This window comes from Lygodium microphyllum, chromosome 18 (assembly GCF_053477565.2).
Source record: "Lygodium microphyllum isolate KBCC chromosome 18, Lygodium_microphyllum_v1.1.10, whole genome shotgun sequence".
Classification (NCBI taxonomy): domain Eukaryota; kingdom Viridiplantae; phylum Streptophyta; class Polypodiopsida; order Schizaeales; family Lygodiaceae; genus Lygodium; species Lygodium microphyllum.
The window spans coordinates 2871682-2887789 of NC_141152.1; the positions used below are offsets into that span (position 1 = coordinate 2871682).

At 37.9% G+C, this 16108-nt stretch overlaps 1 pseudogene across 2 annotated transcripts; it reads right to left on the reverse strand.

Moving 5' to 3' along the window:
• Positions 1 to 10793: 10793 nt before the first annotated feature.
• Positions 10794 to 12891, reverse strand: LOC148020516 (putative sugar phosphate/phosphate translocator At3g11320 pseudogene; annotated as a pseudogene). 2 transcript variants are annotated; one of them, XR_015694555.1, is made up of 2 exons: positions 12664 to 12891; positions 10794 to 12532 (listed from the first exon to the last, which is right to left on the reverse strand). The product of XR_015694555.1 is annotated as a putative sugar phosphate/phosphate translocator At3g11320 pseudogene, transcript variant X2 (transcript). The 2 variants fall into 2 exon arrangements; XR_015694554.1 differs by having other exon boundaries at positions 10794 to 12571.
• Between the last annotated feature and the right edge of the window lie 3217 nt (positions 12892 to 16108).

A 16108-nucleotide genomic window follows, 5' to 3' on the forward strand; every position in this document is an offset into this window, starting at 1 on the left:
TTTTTCCCTGTGGACCGTCGCTATTTGTGTCAGTATTTGCGTCATAAATACCGATGCAAATAGCGACGCCGCTATCTGTCGTCGCTAATCGCCGTCACTATAAGCTCAAATCCTTGTAGTGCTAGATAGCTCCCTTTTCCCCCCATACATCCCTTACCAAGGATTAAACTTAAAATATTTTAAATTCCCACACCCCCATTCACACAAGGATTTATCTACATAATACATAAACCCATAATAGTAAATATTTAACCTCCTCCCTCCCCTCCCAATAGATGCAACTTCATAATATATGTAGATGGCATCGCATTCACCATGCTGAAACCATGTTTTTTTAAGTTTTCTTCGATTATCTCTTCAAAAATATTCATGTGCACCCAAGGCCTCATGCATCACTAGAAAATAAATTGAAGCTTTCATCATCTCGTGAGATGTTGGTCTTAATAGTAGGACATTTTAACATAAAAACCAACACAAGAATTGACCCCACATGCTAGCTAGTCGTACAAGCATTCTAAATTTTCATATTCTAACTTTAAAAAACTTAAGACTTTACAATATGTGTAAGAATCCTTTCTCTACTTTGCAAAAAGGATGTTACATCATTTTACAATAGCATTATGACTTAAAGCTATATGCAAAAATCTCCAAGATCCACATGTCCAAAGTATATCATGTACATTTGGGTGCTATAGTATAAGAAGATCTATATACATGTACTATATAAAAGAAGAACATAAGTATATTGTCTCCCATTTCTTTCATCACTATTTATCTCCATGTATTATGTTGTTAGAGAATCCCAAAAGATCAAAATGTGACAAAATTGTTCTGAAAGCAAGATAAAAGCAAATCTCTTGTGTCAAGCACGCATCAACACCACAAACAAAGTATATAGCATAACTAAAATCAAAAGAAGACTAGACAGTACAAACACTATATACAATATAGTTTGGCCATGATGTCATCCCAATATATCACATTAATACTTTAGCAACAAAAACATACTTTAGTCAACCTAGTACCTTACCATAAGACTAGTTTGAAGAGCTCTCAAAAAAACCCTTTGATATCAATGCTTCAGTTGCAAAGAGTATGTCCTAGTTTGGTAGGTGCTAGCTTGAAGATCCATTTCCTACAAGAAAAATAACTATAAAAAGCGTAGCAAGCTTATTTAGAAAGAAAATAGAAAGCTTGTTCCAAATTGAAATTGCTGAGCAAGCACGTGATTACTCAACACACTTGAGAAAGTCATTAAACAACTTATAATCATTCTCATCTAGTTGATATATTTCATTTGATGGATTGTATATTAGATTTGCCAATGCGATCACCGACTCTATAAAAATATGTTGAAGTATGTTAAGTCATAGGTGAACATACGTGATCCTTTCACCCTCTTGTACCAACCAAGCTGAACTTCTATGCGTTGAGGTTGATCTGTCAAATCAAAGCCTCGTTTACAATCCAAATATCTACCTCCTACTTTTTTTCTCATCTTTTAGACTTTGCCAATGTACCACATGCTATGAGACCCATCCATTTTATTCAAGTTTGTGGCTTTTCCATCTCTCTTTGGATGCTTATCACTTCCTTGATGTTGTTTATCATACATAAAATATACTGCACAATTAGAACATATCCCAAATAAATTCACATTACTTGATGATTGTGATTTTAATTTAGGGTCAAAGTAGATACCTTGCCTCACTCTTGTTGTAATATTCCCACCATAAAACTTCATATCAAGAAACAAATTTGGGCTTGAAATGCTTTAAAAATTACTCATCGAGTTATCACATAAATGATCGCATGTAATTTTTTTAATATTGAGTCTTGCATTAAATCAATTCCGCAATCCAACACGAGAAGATGCCTCAATGTTCCTAGCCAACAAAAAGCAAAGACAACTCATAAATAATATTACGACGACTTGATCATAAATTTTCCACATTATATTTAATTTAGTATTCTTGACTCCATTTAATGCGTCAAAGATCACATGAATTTTGTAACCGCAAGGCAAATTGCAAACGCCTTAATTGGTAGACAAAGAACATGCAAAAATGAGCATGATATTGAGTAAGTTAAGTATCAAAGAGTATGGCATGACTTTATAAACTAGATAAGTCATAAGGTAACTTGGCCAAAAACCACAAGATGAAGTTGTTTTGAAGAAAAAAATACGATTTTGAAAAAATAGGCTAAAAATCATGACACTTTTGACGCGAGGGAGAGAAAGCATTTTAAAATCATCCCCATGTCACCATCCAACAGGTAGGTAATCAAAATGCATTTTTAATCAAGCTCACTTGACTCTTGACAAGTAGCCAAAAGAATGAGTTGACTGCATGCTCCCCCTCATGGCTATAAATACACCCCCTCTCCTTCACAAATAAAGCAGGAAGCAAAACCTCTTGAAGATGGAAAATTTTATCTACTTCACTTATCCATTGAAGCTTTGAGCTTGAAAGAGGAAAATACCCCCCCTTCCTTAGTTATCAAATTAGAACTCAGAGCTTGTAGGTTGATCCTTGTGGGGACGGCCGGTACCTTCCCTTACGCGGTGGACCCTAGAAAACCTAGACGATAGACCCTGTGCATTCTCACGAGTGCCGGATGAAGCTCTCTAGGATAGATAGCATGGAATGGTTAGGTAGGCACGTGACACGTGGTATCCGAGCATAATTGAAATTAAGAATATCTATGGTTTTTAAGACCAATTGTTCTAAGGAATAATGAGCATGCTAATTTTTCAGGGATAAACTTTGGCAAAATATTGAAGCATGGAACCATTTCCTTATTTTTTGGAGCAATGTACACATCTACATTGAACTCCACGGATGATGAGTGGAGAAGAGAAATGATGAGGATACTCGATCGTCTATACGATCCATCCCCTGTGAATCAGGAAAGAAGATGGTTCTGGGATGAATGTTATTGTTACATCGAGGGCCAATTGATTGTTCAACATGCAAACTTATCTGAAATGCCTTGAATGGATGGAAAATTTAAAGTTAGTTGAGGCCTTTATCTTTAGTCTATCCAAAAGGAATCCACTTATGATTACTAGTGGTCGGCAGATACGTCTAAACCGTTATATCTATGACAAGGTACTAAAGGTAATCCCAACGGGCAGGATTATAATCCAAGGACGTTGTTACGCGAGCGGTGATCGAGAGCAAGCCTCACTCACAACCCGATAACGAGACGTTAAGGAGTGCCGGTTGGGGTAATTGACTTTGTCGAATGCACAACTCAATTTGAAAAATTCAGATATTCTATAAAACACCACAAAACAAGACTAAAAACAATACCTCTTATAGCTCACAAAAAATTTAAAACCCGTATGCGATTAGAGCATCACACAACCACACAATGGAAATACCAATAATTCAAAAACAAACCAAGAGAAATATATTCTCGTACCTTAACAACCTTGAGCCGATGCTCGGCGCTTTGACATCCAAAAACTCCAACTTTCAAATTAGCATGACAAGAGCTCACTCTAGCATGCGACCCTCCACTCTCCTCTCTTACAAAATACAATTGTACATGAGAGGGAAGGCCCTTAACTCTCCATTCTCATCTCCTTATATAGTTTTCTATCCACACTCACACACATTAGGCTTTTTGCTTTCAACTTTCAGCTTTTGGCTTTTGCTTTTCTACTGCTTTTCAATATTTTCGTTTTTTTTGCTTTATGCATGTTTGCAACTTGTTTGGATCATAACTTCGTCATTTGAACTCCGAATATAGTTATTCGAGTACTCAAAATGATCGGAATACTTCTGGTCGACAAGCTTGCACAAGCAAATTTACAAAAATTTGTCAAAATTGAGAAAAAATATTAATCTTCGTAAATCGCATCATTTTTCTCCATCTTTTATCTTTCACGACTTATTCCCTTCCTTGGCCTATTGTTCTTGTAATTGCACACACTTTCAGCACACATATCCTCTTTTCCTTCAAGAAATACTCGCTGATGATGTAAAATGTACGATCTTTTTCCTTTGATCCTTGAGTCTTCAAAATAAACATTCTCTGGATATGAACTTATTTTTTTATGTTGTGTGCCCTAACAACAATATGCTATGAAAGAGAACTCCGTGCACATTCATTCATGATTTGAAAAAATATGCAATGTTGGATCCATGATATGCAATCAATCAATCCATGCTCACACAAAAATAATGTATGCATTTAAATAATTATGCCTAGCTTATCTAGATGTGATCGTGCGTCATGCAAGATGCAAACAAAATTCCTTGATTAATTTAAAATTCATTATCCTCACCTCTCAACTCTCATAAAAAAGATATAATATACTCCGCTCCACCCATCCAAAATCTCACAATCACTCTAGAAAATGATGGTCCTCAAGATGTTGACCATAATAGAACAACCCATCTCACAATTGGTGGCGTCCTTCACGACCCTCTTAACTCACCCAATCTCCTTACACACTCAACCAGAGGTTCCTAACTTTGTGATGAGCATCCCAAATATCGTGCGTGCAAGAAATGTGCGTGCTCAATGATAGGTGCTCTCTCATGTGTGTGTGTATCTAAAACTTACTGCATATAGCTGCAATGGACCTCATGCCGTGCTAGTGCTCAATGATGGTGCAAGAGTGCATAATCCCCAATCCATGGCATGGAAGTATTTGATAGGAACAGGAGACGACCCCCGAGTGCAGTGCATCAACAAGTGCAATGTGAAGTGCTCGTGAACCCATTATCCCCGTGATGTGCAAAAGTCTCGATAAGAATACATACCTTGTTCCTCAATGTTCAATAGCTATTGACAAACACAAGCCTAATCCTGTTCAAAAAAATACCAAGCTCAACCAAGGCTATCAAGTTTCACACTCAACAAATCAAACAAAAAGACAGAAGCAAATCCTAGGCTAAACAAACACAAGACATTCAACTACGAAACAACAAAACAAACTGTCACACAAATAACTAAGCTAGCAAGAATCAAACCTAACTACAATTTGTCTAGGGGTTTTCAGTGTTCGAAAAAATGCTTGACAACGTCACAAGTATCGAGATTACCGTATCTATGGTTTTTTAGATCTTCCATTTCCACAGTATAGGTTTCTAGACATAGAGAAATTGGCCTACTTTTTTCTACATGAATGTAACTTATATCCATCCCTGAAAAAGAAAGATATAATGATATCATGTTTTGGAAATCGTACATAGCATCCAGTTTATCCTATCGATGCTGATGTATCTCTACTTATAAATATCTACCATTTGTAAATATCCCTTACTTGTAAAAATCATAGCATATGGCTACTGATAATAAAATATAACAGCAGCTAGATTTTGTAAAAATATTGTACTCTTTGGCCCATCATTATTTTACAAAACTAGTAAGTTATGTTAATGTAGAAATGAAGCTGAAAAGTTTAAGTGCTAAACTAAATCGTGATACATATGATAACCTAGGGTCATACAACTAGCGCTAGTTTGATTGAAATTCAGGAGAAAAATTATCTTCTTAAGCAGGTTAAGTCACCGGAATTCGATGGCAAGGGCAAAGATGTTGAAGCCAAGGCACAGACTTGGATTGAGACCATGGAGGACTAGTTTACTGCCATGGGAACTAGCCTTGTTAATCAGGCTATGATCGCCAAGTTGAAATTGATTGGTGAGGCACTCTTGTGGTGGAAATAGTGGCGTAAAGATCAAGGACTCGCTGAGACATCTATTACTTGGAAAAAGCTGAAAGAAGCTATGCGTGGTCGATATTTGCCACCAGCTTATTGCACACTAAAAATGAATGAGTCCTTTAACTTAAGATAGCTGGGAATAAGCTTGGAGGCATATTACTCAAAGTTTATCTCATTGGTTAAATATGCGTCCTCCATGACTATTGCTCAGTAGGTTTCTAAGTTTTGTCACGGATTGAATGCTCCTCTGAACACACACCTTGAATCTATGTGCCCAACTAATCTACAAGATGCTTTGATTCACGCAACACCTCTTGTTTAGGAGATTCAGTCAAAGCTAAGGAATAATAGACTCTAGATTCAGTCAAAGCTAAGGAATAATAGACTCTAGAATCAAAACAAAGGGACTTCACAGGGCAATGTTAAGCGAGCCCAAGGTCAACATCCGCTTGGTCAAGGAAAGTGGTCCAAAAAGAATGCAGTCACAAACTTTATACCTACGAGATTTAATTTAGGAGTACCTAGGTGTTTCCAGTGTAATGAGCTAGGCCACTTTAAAATACAATGCCCAAAGCTTAGCCAAATTCCTCGCCAATAGTATATCTACCAAACTCACACCATCATTGGTGAATAGCTTCAGCTTGTCCATGCCTAGTATTGCATAGGCATCCCTCTTTGGTCTCTTCTCCTTTTTGTTGATAGTCCCAAAGCTTTATGGACCACCTCTGGTATGAGCAGGCTTTTCACATGTCCTTGGCCATTGTCATCATTCATTGTGTGGTAGGTTGCACTCACTAAGAATAGAATTGGCGATTCACCTTATCTTCTCTCCATCATCAATAGAATTCTCCTTTACCATTTACAACTCACCCACCTTCTCTCCACACTATTGCACACTACAATCTCTATGAGGGCATGAGATTGGGATCTCCACAGATACCAAAGCATGATCTCTAGCTTGATGGTTGCATATGTAAATATATGCTTGTTAGAGCATAAATTTGTTTCTAAGACTATTCTAAGAAAGAAAGAGGGTTAATGATAAAAGAGTATCATTCCTTGCGGAGGAGAGGCCCTTCTCAGACGTATAGAACAATAGGGAGTGGGGAAAGAGAAGCATGAGGACAAGAATTCTCGTCACGAAGACAAGGAGGATACTCCACAAGCCCTTGAAATCAAATCCTCCATCCCTTCTACCCTACTTTCTTGTGGAATCAAGACTCTTCTCAATTTTGCTAAATTCTTAGTGATCACCATCCCCCATAAATCAAATTTCCCTCAATCCAAATTTGACAACTCCAATCTCTCCTGCCAAAAATCCCCTCTACAATCTCGCGATTAAAGACCATGGCCCTGAAGAAGAAAGTTATGAAGTTTGCACAGGCAAGAGCTGCCAATAACACTGTGGACACTCACTACAAATGGAATGAAGAGTAGTGGGATTACAAAGGAAGTTGCGAACACCATCAACCAAGTACTCATCAATCATGGATCACCAGGTACTATATTTTTATAATAAAGACCACTAGTAGGCTAGCATCCCATGAATTGGCAACAAAAGTTGCATTCCTAAAATACGATTTTATTCATCTTTTAAAGGAATTCTTAATCATAAATTCCAAGGGGTAACTTGGATTTGTACAGAATGAACCAAAGTGAGTATAAGGAAGATACTGAGTCACTAAAAGACTTAAAATTTTTTATTTGTATTGACCTAATAAAACCTATGATGGATAATCATGGACACTAATTCTTGGTATATAAAAGACCTTATGATGGAATTGTCAAAAGAATACTTTTCATAATTAAACAAACCAATATTTTTTTTAATTGCAAGCAAGGACCCACGAAACTCCAAGGGAGTTATTCTCAAGAACAAAATTGTTGTTTAGTCCAAACTAGATTCTAAGAAATGGAAAATCCAAGAAGACTATTGGAAGATATTGCCACTTACCCTAAGTTTTTTTCTTGATATTATTATTTTTGGAAAAAAAATATTTATCTTGAAAATAAATTTGTTAAAATTTTATGTATGATGCATTCGAAATAATATGTTTGTGATTGTAAGTTAGGTACTAATCTTTCCTAAGATCATCAAGCTAAAAGATGGATGACTAAGTACAAATCATTTACTAAGGAAGTAATCCTGTGAGCATTGAACGTCAACTAAGGCAGTATTCTTGATGGTGCTAGATCTCCCCAAGACTAGCATGAATAAAACCTACTCCAACGGAGTTTTCTTTTTTTATTTTTTGTTAGTGAGTATAGACTAATCATGACATGAAAGATCTTATCATAGGGAACTCTAGTCAACATGAGGAGGTGAGGATACTAGGGGGCTCTGGTCATAAACTCCTTAGGCTCTTACGAACTTCCAACTATCCTTCGATTTCTAGATAGTGCCTTGGAAGTTCCAATACTAGTTGAGGAACTGAACTTGGAAAGAATAATACATTCAGGTTGATATCACTCTAATCAAAATGGAAAACATTATAAAATTTTATTTTTCTTAAAGGAACCTATTGAGAAGAGATTGCTTTACTCTGTTTTTATGTCATGAATTAAAGGCGTGTAACTAATTTGTATCAAGTGATAATTCAAAGAAGCTATTTTCATATGTTGAACCTAAAGTGGTAGGTAAATAGGTAATTAAAAATACTCTCTCAAGGGAAGTGGGAGGATGGATCCCCAACGGATCCAAACCTATGGTTAGGTGGTCTCGGTAAGCCAAGAGCTTTCCTAAGAAGAAATAAAAATCGCACTTTTTATTAAGCATTAGAGATAAGAAAGCTTGACTTGCATCACTTTAGAACCATGGGTAGAAAGGATCAAAGTAACATACTTCCCTTTGTTTCCCATTCTCTTTGAACCTAGTGCAATGTAAGCATGTTTCAGTCTCAATAATTTCTATAAGGGATAGAATCTCAAACCATTGACACTAGTTAACCGTTAATAGTTAATTTGAAGAAAAGGACTCAGGTCAATTCTCATAGGAATGGCCAGAACTTCCACTACAAGGTAGACTCAAGCGAGCCTAGCTAGAAAACTCCGAATGTTTTCATCAAAATCCCATATGGCACTTTCTAGGACATCTCTTGATGGGCTACTATGAACGTACCACCAACAAAGAAAGCTTGGGTAGGCATATTACAACATACCATGGTCAATTCTCAAGTGCATGAAACTAGAGGCCATAATGATACATCTAACAATATGTATCACTTTAAGATGCATCTATGTGATGGGCCTAGGATTGAAACTCTGCCTTTTGGATTGTAATGCTAACATATGCAATAATCCAAATAGGGAAGGTTTAAAGGAGCATAAATCTATGATTCTCTTTATAGAAGGGATCTCTTGGAAGCTAGAATGACCAATCTATTTGAATGACAATCAAGGTGGAACACATGAGCACAATGATGTCATTCATTTAACTAATAGCACCTAAGAAGAGATAACACATATCGATGTTATATCACTAGGAAGGCTTGGACTTGTGGATATAAAAAATCTCAAGGTTGAACTCCAATAATCAAATTGTAGTGAGTTGACTTGGATATATAGCATGAGACTAGCTCCCGTATCTTATGTTATTTTTGGATTATCTTGGTTAGTCTAATCAGATGCAATGTATATGCCAAGAAAAAGGAGGGTTTTAGAAGTAAGCTCTATGTGTGTGTATGTGTATGTGTATATGTAAATACTCTATATGCTTAATATTGTATGATACATGAATATGGATGGGACATCCATATAAAGTATAGATTGTATGGTGTTACATGGATATGCATATGGAAAGTGTAAGGGATCATTGATAGAGCATCTCCTTTATAATATATGTAACCAATTTATATAATGATAGATATAAGAGAACATTTGATTATGCATATTGTGTGCCTCCTCCATCTTTAGCCATGAAGTTTCTTATCTATTACAATCCATCATAATCATGTGTCAATCATTTGTACACACCATGATTAACCCCACATTGGGATTGTTAACAATGATATTTATATTCCTTCCACTTAAGAGAATACCCCACAAATACACATTTTTTCACTTTGGGATCCAATTTACAGTGCAACTCATTAGGAGTTTCCACATAAGCAATGCATCCAAATAATTTTAGATGGGACACATTTTGCTTTCTACCAATAAACTTATCTTTGAGTGTTATACAATGTATCGCACCATTGGGTATCCTATTCATAATGTATACAACTGTGGCAACTGCTTCATCCCAATAGTAATAAGCAAAGTATCTTTCTAACATCAATGCATGAACCACCTTGGTAATATGCTTGGTTTTGCACTCAACACCTCCATTTTGCTATGAAGCATATCTACATATATACTACCTATGTGTATCATTTTTCAAAAAAAATCAAAAAGCTCATTAGAGAGATATTCTCTCCCGCCATGTGACTTTGTGAATTTAATATGCAACCGTCTCCTTTGTTCGAAACTACGAGAAAGACGAGAGACGAGAGGAAAAGAGGAGAGAAGAGAAATATGAGACACCAGAAGTGGAACCCCAAAAGTGTGTCAACTGAGCACACATGATAGGAATATTTAGAGGGGACCTGGGGCGCTATATATAGACAAACTATATATAGCCAACACCCTCGCTCAAATAAAGGTCCCTTACTATGGATGAAAAAACCCTTGGGGGCTCAAGGGAAAAACCCACAACTCTATATAGGCTTACCGTTATATTAATATTCAAAATATAAAAGTACAAAGTTGAACTTACAAGAGCCTATTCATAGACATGAAAGGAGCTACATCACTCGTGAATTACAACATCAATGAAGAAGGAACTACATCACTCAAGAGCTACATCACTCCTGAATTATAATAGCCTATTCAGAGGCATCAAAAGAGCTTTATCACTCCTAAATATACCACATGTAAAATAAGGATAAGCGACATCACTGCAAAAGATAAAATCTCCAAGAAATTCCTTCAACTGAACTTGGGATGTAAGCAGTATATCTGTCACATCAAAACTTAAAGAAAAACGTTACAGTGGCATTAGAACAACACAAGGTCTATAGAGACGGTTCGCGACACTGCCAAATAGACCACATAACACATGTGGGGCCCTATGAACAGAATATAAATAAAACAATTTTTCATCAACTGGAATATAGACGCTCATCAGCTAGAAAGAATATAAACGAAATAATGTATCATCAGCTGGAATAGAGACCCTCATTAGCTGGAAAGAATATAAACGAAATAATGTGTCGTCAGCTGGAATATAGACCCTCATCAGCTGGAAAGAATATAAACAAAATAATGTGCCATCAGCTAGAATATCGACGCTCATCAATGGCAAGCAAGAGCCACACCAACATTTTTCCATGTATAGATAGGATAGTTCACAAGCCAAATGAATAGCACAGCTTGACTGTAGCAGGACTCTCCTCCTTGGTGACCCTGCCATGGTCACCAAGGAGGACCACTGAATGTTCAAGTGAGTAAGAGCCCGAGCTTACAGGCCCTTACTGTTTCCAACCGTTCACTATTTTCCATAGACCTCTGCATGTTCTGTCCAACCTTTTGAGTCTTTTTGCTCAAAGTGGTGCTTTTTCTATTCAGTTCCCCTATCTTGATGATTTTTCCCAATGTAGGGAGCTCATCATCGCTCCGGACAGAAACAGTAACATGTGACAACTTGGGTGACATGCTAAAACTTTTGCCCAAAAGCTCAGGTAGTCCCCCCATTTTCAGTGTCTCGTTAGTCTGGACAACCCCCTTTCCCTGTTCGTTAGCCCTGGCTAGAGTATTTGGGAGCTCATCATCGCTCCACTGAGCAATCTCAGCTAACTGCCTGGGTGGCTTGCCAGAACTATTGTCCAAATCCTCTGCTGGTCCCTTTGTTTTCTTAGACCCATCACAGGTTCACAAAATAAGCCATTGCAGAGTTGATCGGAAGGCAAACGACTATCCGTGAATCTTGCCTTGCCAAAGTAACTGTTATGCCCAGGACGTTAGGTTCCATATGCAGAGTTGCTGGTAGCAAAACCACAACAGCAATTGGGGCCATGTAGAGTAGCAAGTTCATGGAGTTTAACTTTTCCCCATCAGAAGACAATAAAATGCCTTGCAGGACTGACTTGAAAGCTCGAGCAGCAGTGGCTGCAATGCACATGATAAAGCCGTACAGATGGAAGCTGGGCTCACCCCCACTAGCAATTACACCACCAGCAACCACTGGCACCAGTGTTACATAAGTTAGCCAAGCCTCCCTTCTTAGAGTCACCAAATACGCAAAAACTGCAGTGAAGAATGGTGTCGTTGCGCCCACAGCCTGGTTGAATGAAACAGGCAAATACCTTAACGAGATATTGCCGCTCACCACAGATGCACAAAAGACAACACTGAGGGCAGAGATTTGGAAGAACTGCACACGAGATCGGATCGATTGCATGGGCACCATTTTAATCCAGGTGATGGCTATGTAGCTGAGGAGTGCACAAGCAGTCATGTGGCACATGTGAGGAAGATGGGTACTTGAAGCCGAAATTGGAGAGCAGGTACTTATTGAGGAGGAGGACGCCAATGTTGGAGCAATACCATGCTCTGATCAACCCTACGGTGAAGAGCTTGCCCGACAGTTTGGCACTGGCTGTTGGGGCAGGCCATGTGGGAAAAGGCCGCCATTGATGGCTCCTTTCTTTTCCTTCCCCTGGGAGACAGGGCCTGACATCAACATCGTGATGTGAGGCTAGGGTCGGCCGCGGTGAAGGGTTTAGGGTTTGCTGAAGCCCAGCTTGGTCCTCCCTGCGCCTTGCGTCCTGAAGACAGCACCCTGCGCACTGAAAGCACCCCGACCGCGGATCCCTTGCCACGCAAGATGAGCAGACGGTGAGTGACGTAGTGCTGCAGGAACAAAGGTTGCGTGACCTGGAGGGCCAACTAGCGATGGCGGGATCGAGGTCTCAAGGGAGAGAAGGGAGCAACAGTGGACCTACCTCCCACGAAGCATGTGCTTCTCCCCGAGGTCGCTATGGTACAGGTGGAGTCCCATAGCCCGCACAAGCAAGCGCCGAGCATGCCCTTGATGGAGAGCACCCATTCCTTCTCCTCCAGCTCGGGCGTATTTGTGTGCTCTCATACCATGTTCAAAACTGCGAGGAAGACGAGAGATAAGAGGAAGAGAAGAGAAGAGAGATAAGAGATATAGGAAGTGGAATCCCAGAAGTGTGTCAATTGAGCACACATGATAGGAATATATAGAGAGGACCTGGGGCATTATATATAGACAAACTATATATATAGATAGACTATATATAGCTAACATTTTTCTCAATTAAAACCTCAAAGATTTTAAAACGAGTAAATACCTCACTTTTCTCATGCATAAACTAAACCCATGCTTTACGAGTATGATAATCAATAAGAAACATAATACTTACAACCACTCAAAGTTGTAGACTTTTTAGGACCCCACATATCAGAATGTATGAATTCAAGTAGCTTCTTGCATACATGTCTTTCATGTGGAAACACATGTCTTGCTTGCTTTCCAAATTGAAATGTTTCACATACTTATCCTTTTCATCAACTCTAAACTTGAGCAAACCATCCACAATCTATTTTGACATGTCTTTCAGCTACTGCACATTCACATGACCAATTCTCTTTTGCCAAATTTTAATATAATTCATAATACCCAAACCATAGTATTCATAGAGTGGTGCATGACAAACAATTATTCATTTTATCATCATTGTTTCTGCTAATAGATATATAATTACCTTGCTATTTTTTTTCATTTCTAATTTTATCCCTCTTTTTGAACTCGAGGAAGTTACTATTTGTATATCCTCTACATCACGTCCGTTCAAAGCCTATTTATAAATATCATTATCTGTGAACTTTTCTTGAATAAAACATAAACCTTTTCTATTCAATCTATAAATAGTCCCTTTATATTACACCGTTCTGTATGTAAAAAAGTATAAAAATGGTATTTTAAAAATACCTTATTTTGAACCCACGTGATGCACACATACATTCATGAGTAACTTACTTGAGTTTTTGAAGAAATTTTTAGAAATGTGACAAATTTTACCATAGTACTAGCACTCCTTGCTATCATCAAAATTGTATTGTCTATTAGAACATGTAACTTGGCCTCTTTGACTTTCCCTTTCTTAGAACTATCCTCGTCTATTTTATTGTGCATTATAACTTTGACTAAGACTACCACCTTGGCCTCTTCTTCTCAAGAAAGGATGACGATGATGCACCTTGCCAACAACCACCAGTCTTGTAGCCCAAATAGAACTCAAATGGTTCCTATTATGTGACATTTTTTGAGGCATCCTTAGAATATGAGTCTTCAAGTCAAGAGATAATTAACACTCCCATAAAATCCAAAACCTCCATAATACCATTTCAACATTCCAAAGAGCCAGATAAGTCCCCATGGAAAGAAGAAGTCACTTCCAGTGGAGCATCATACAAGGAGGCCGCTCCTTTGAAGAAGTCGGTCGTCTATACCCAGAAGCAATCTATGGGACCTTCATCCATGAAGTGGAAGGTAAAAGTTGAAGTTATCAAACATTTTGACAAAATAGATAATCTGGCAAAAAACTTGTAATCTTCAAGCAAGCTAATATTAGATGAACCACAACTAAACACATAATCTTATTTACCAATTGTACAACAATAACCACAATATCCTATCTATATGTAGATGCCTTTTGTGTCTATAATCTAGTAAACACTTGAAACCTTACAGATTCAAAATTTGTAACATGTATACATGTAAACGATCAACATAGCTAAAATTGCAATATACTCAAAAAGTGTTGTCTGGACCACTTGCAGGTCTAGAATGGAAGTCAAAATGGTGTTACATGCCTATATAGTATATATATACTATTCTTTCTACTCAGCCATGCAATCAAGAATTGGAATCTACTAACTAGCCTTACGAGCCTCTTATGGCTATAACCTCATGCAACTCCTGTAAGGTAAAATAGCTTGTTACCCATTACTTTCTTGTCTACTTCCATCCTCCAATGCCTTCACTTGGGCCTTCAATTGAGCTCCGCATAGCTATGGGATGGCTTTGATACCATGAAAAAAAATAAGAGAGGAGAGAGATGTGAAAGATAGAGCCTGAGTGGAAGCACACGAATGGAAGCAAGAGCTATGGGCAGATGGAGAGAGAGAGAGAGAGAGAGAGAGAGAGAGAGAGAGAGAGAGAGAGAGAGACTCTGTGCATAGGAGCTAAAATAGTCACAATGTATAACCAGTCTTCTCTTATTCAATAGCTACTAAAAGAATAAAGAATAAAGTGATAGTGATGGGCATCCACCACTTGTAGTGTATAGGTATGCAATCATGGTATGTGAATTAAATATAGGGCGGTATAGGCATGTGCATTTACCCAAAACAACATCCCACTTAAAGGAAAATGTGCCTTTAGTGAGGAGAGAATGAGTAATAAGTGACAAAGTATAATTGTGCATAAAGTACAATAGGATGAGGAATATATATTATGCCCATAGAGTCTTCTTGCAAGCCTCAAAGGAGGCTACAACATAATCTGTCTCAATAGTAGATAAGGCTATGCATTTTTGCATCTTGAACATTTAAGAAATAACACCTCTAGCAAAAGTGAAGACATATTGACAGGTGGACTTTCCACTATCTACATGTTCTGTATTATCGGAGTTAGTGTAACCCATGACTATAGTATCCTAACTACCATAGAAAATATTGATATCTATAGTGCCTTTTAGGTGTCTCATGATACTCTTTATGACATCCCAATGTTGTTGGCCAAGTGTAGCCATATAGTGTGCCATATCTCACACTGCAAATGCTATGTTTAGATAAGTGGCTATCATGGTATACATCAAACTTAGATGCATATGGGATCTTGACCATCTCAGTATTTTGCTCATCGGATAGGGACTAGGGACAATCTGCTTGATCGACCTTCACATGGGAAGATAAGGGATAATCAATAGGCTTAACATCTTGCATATGGAATCGCTCAAGAACCCTCTATATGTAGTCATTCAATGATAAGTAAAGGAGCCCCTTAGAGCAATCACACATGATATATATGCCAAGAATATGTGTGGCCTGTCCCATGTCCTTCATCTCAAAGCTCTTTTCGAGCTAACTTTTCAAGGCATCCAACTCATCAGGAGCTCTCCCAAGAATCAATATATCATTCACATAAAGTACCAAAATGATAGGAATGTCATCACAAGCATTCTTCATGTAGAGACATGGATCTATATCACTAAGTGTATATTTCTCTAAATTTATCAAAGTATCAAACTTGTGGTACCATTCTCTAGGTTTCTATTTAAGGCCATAAAGGCTCTTTCTCAACTTCCACACTAGGTATTCCCTACTATTTTTCTCAAAGCCTTTAGATTGGTGTACATG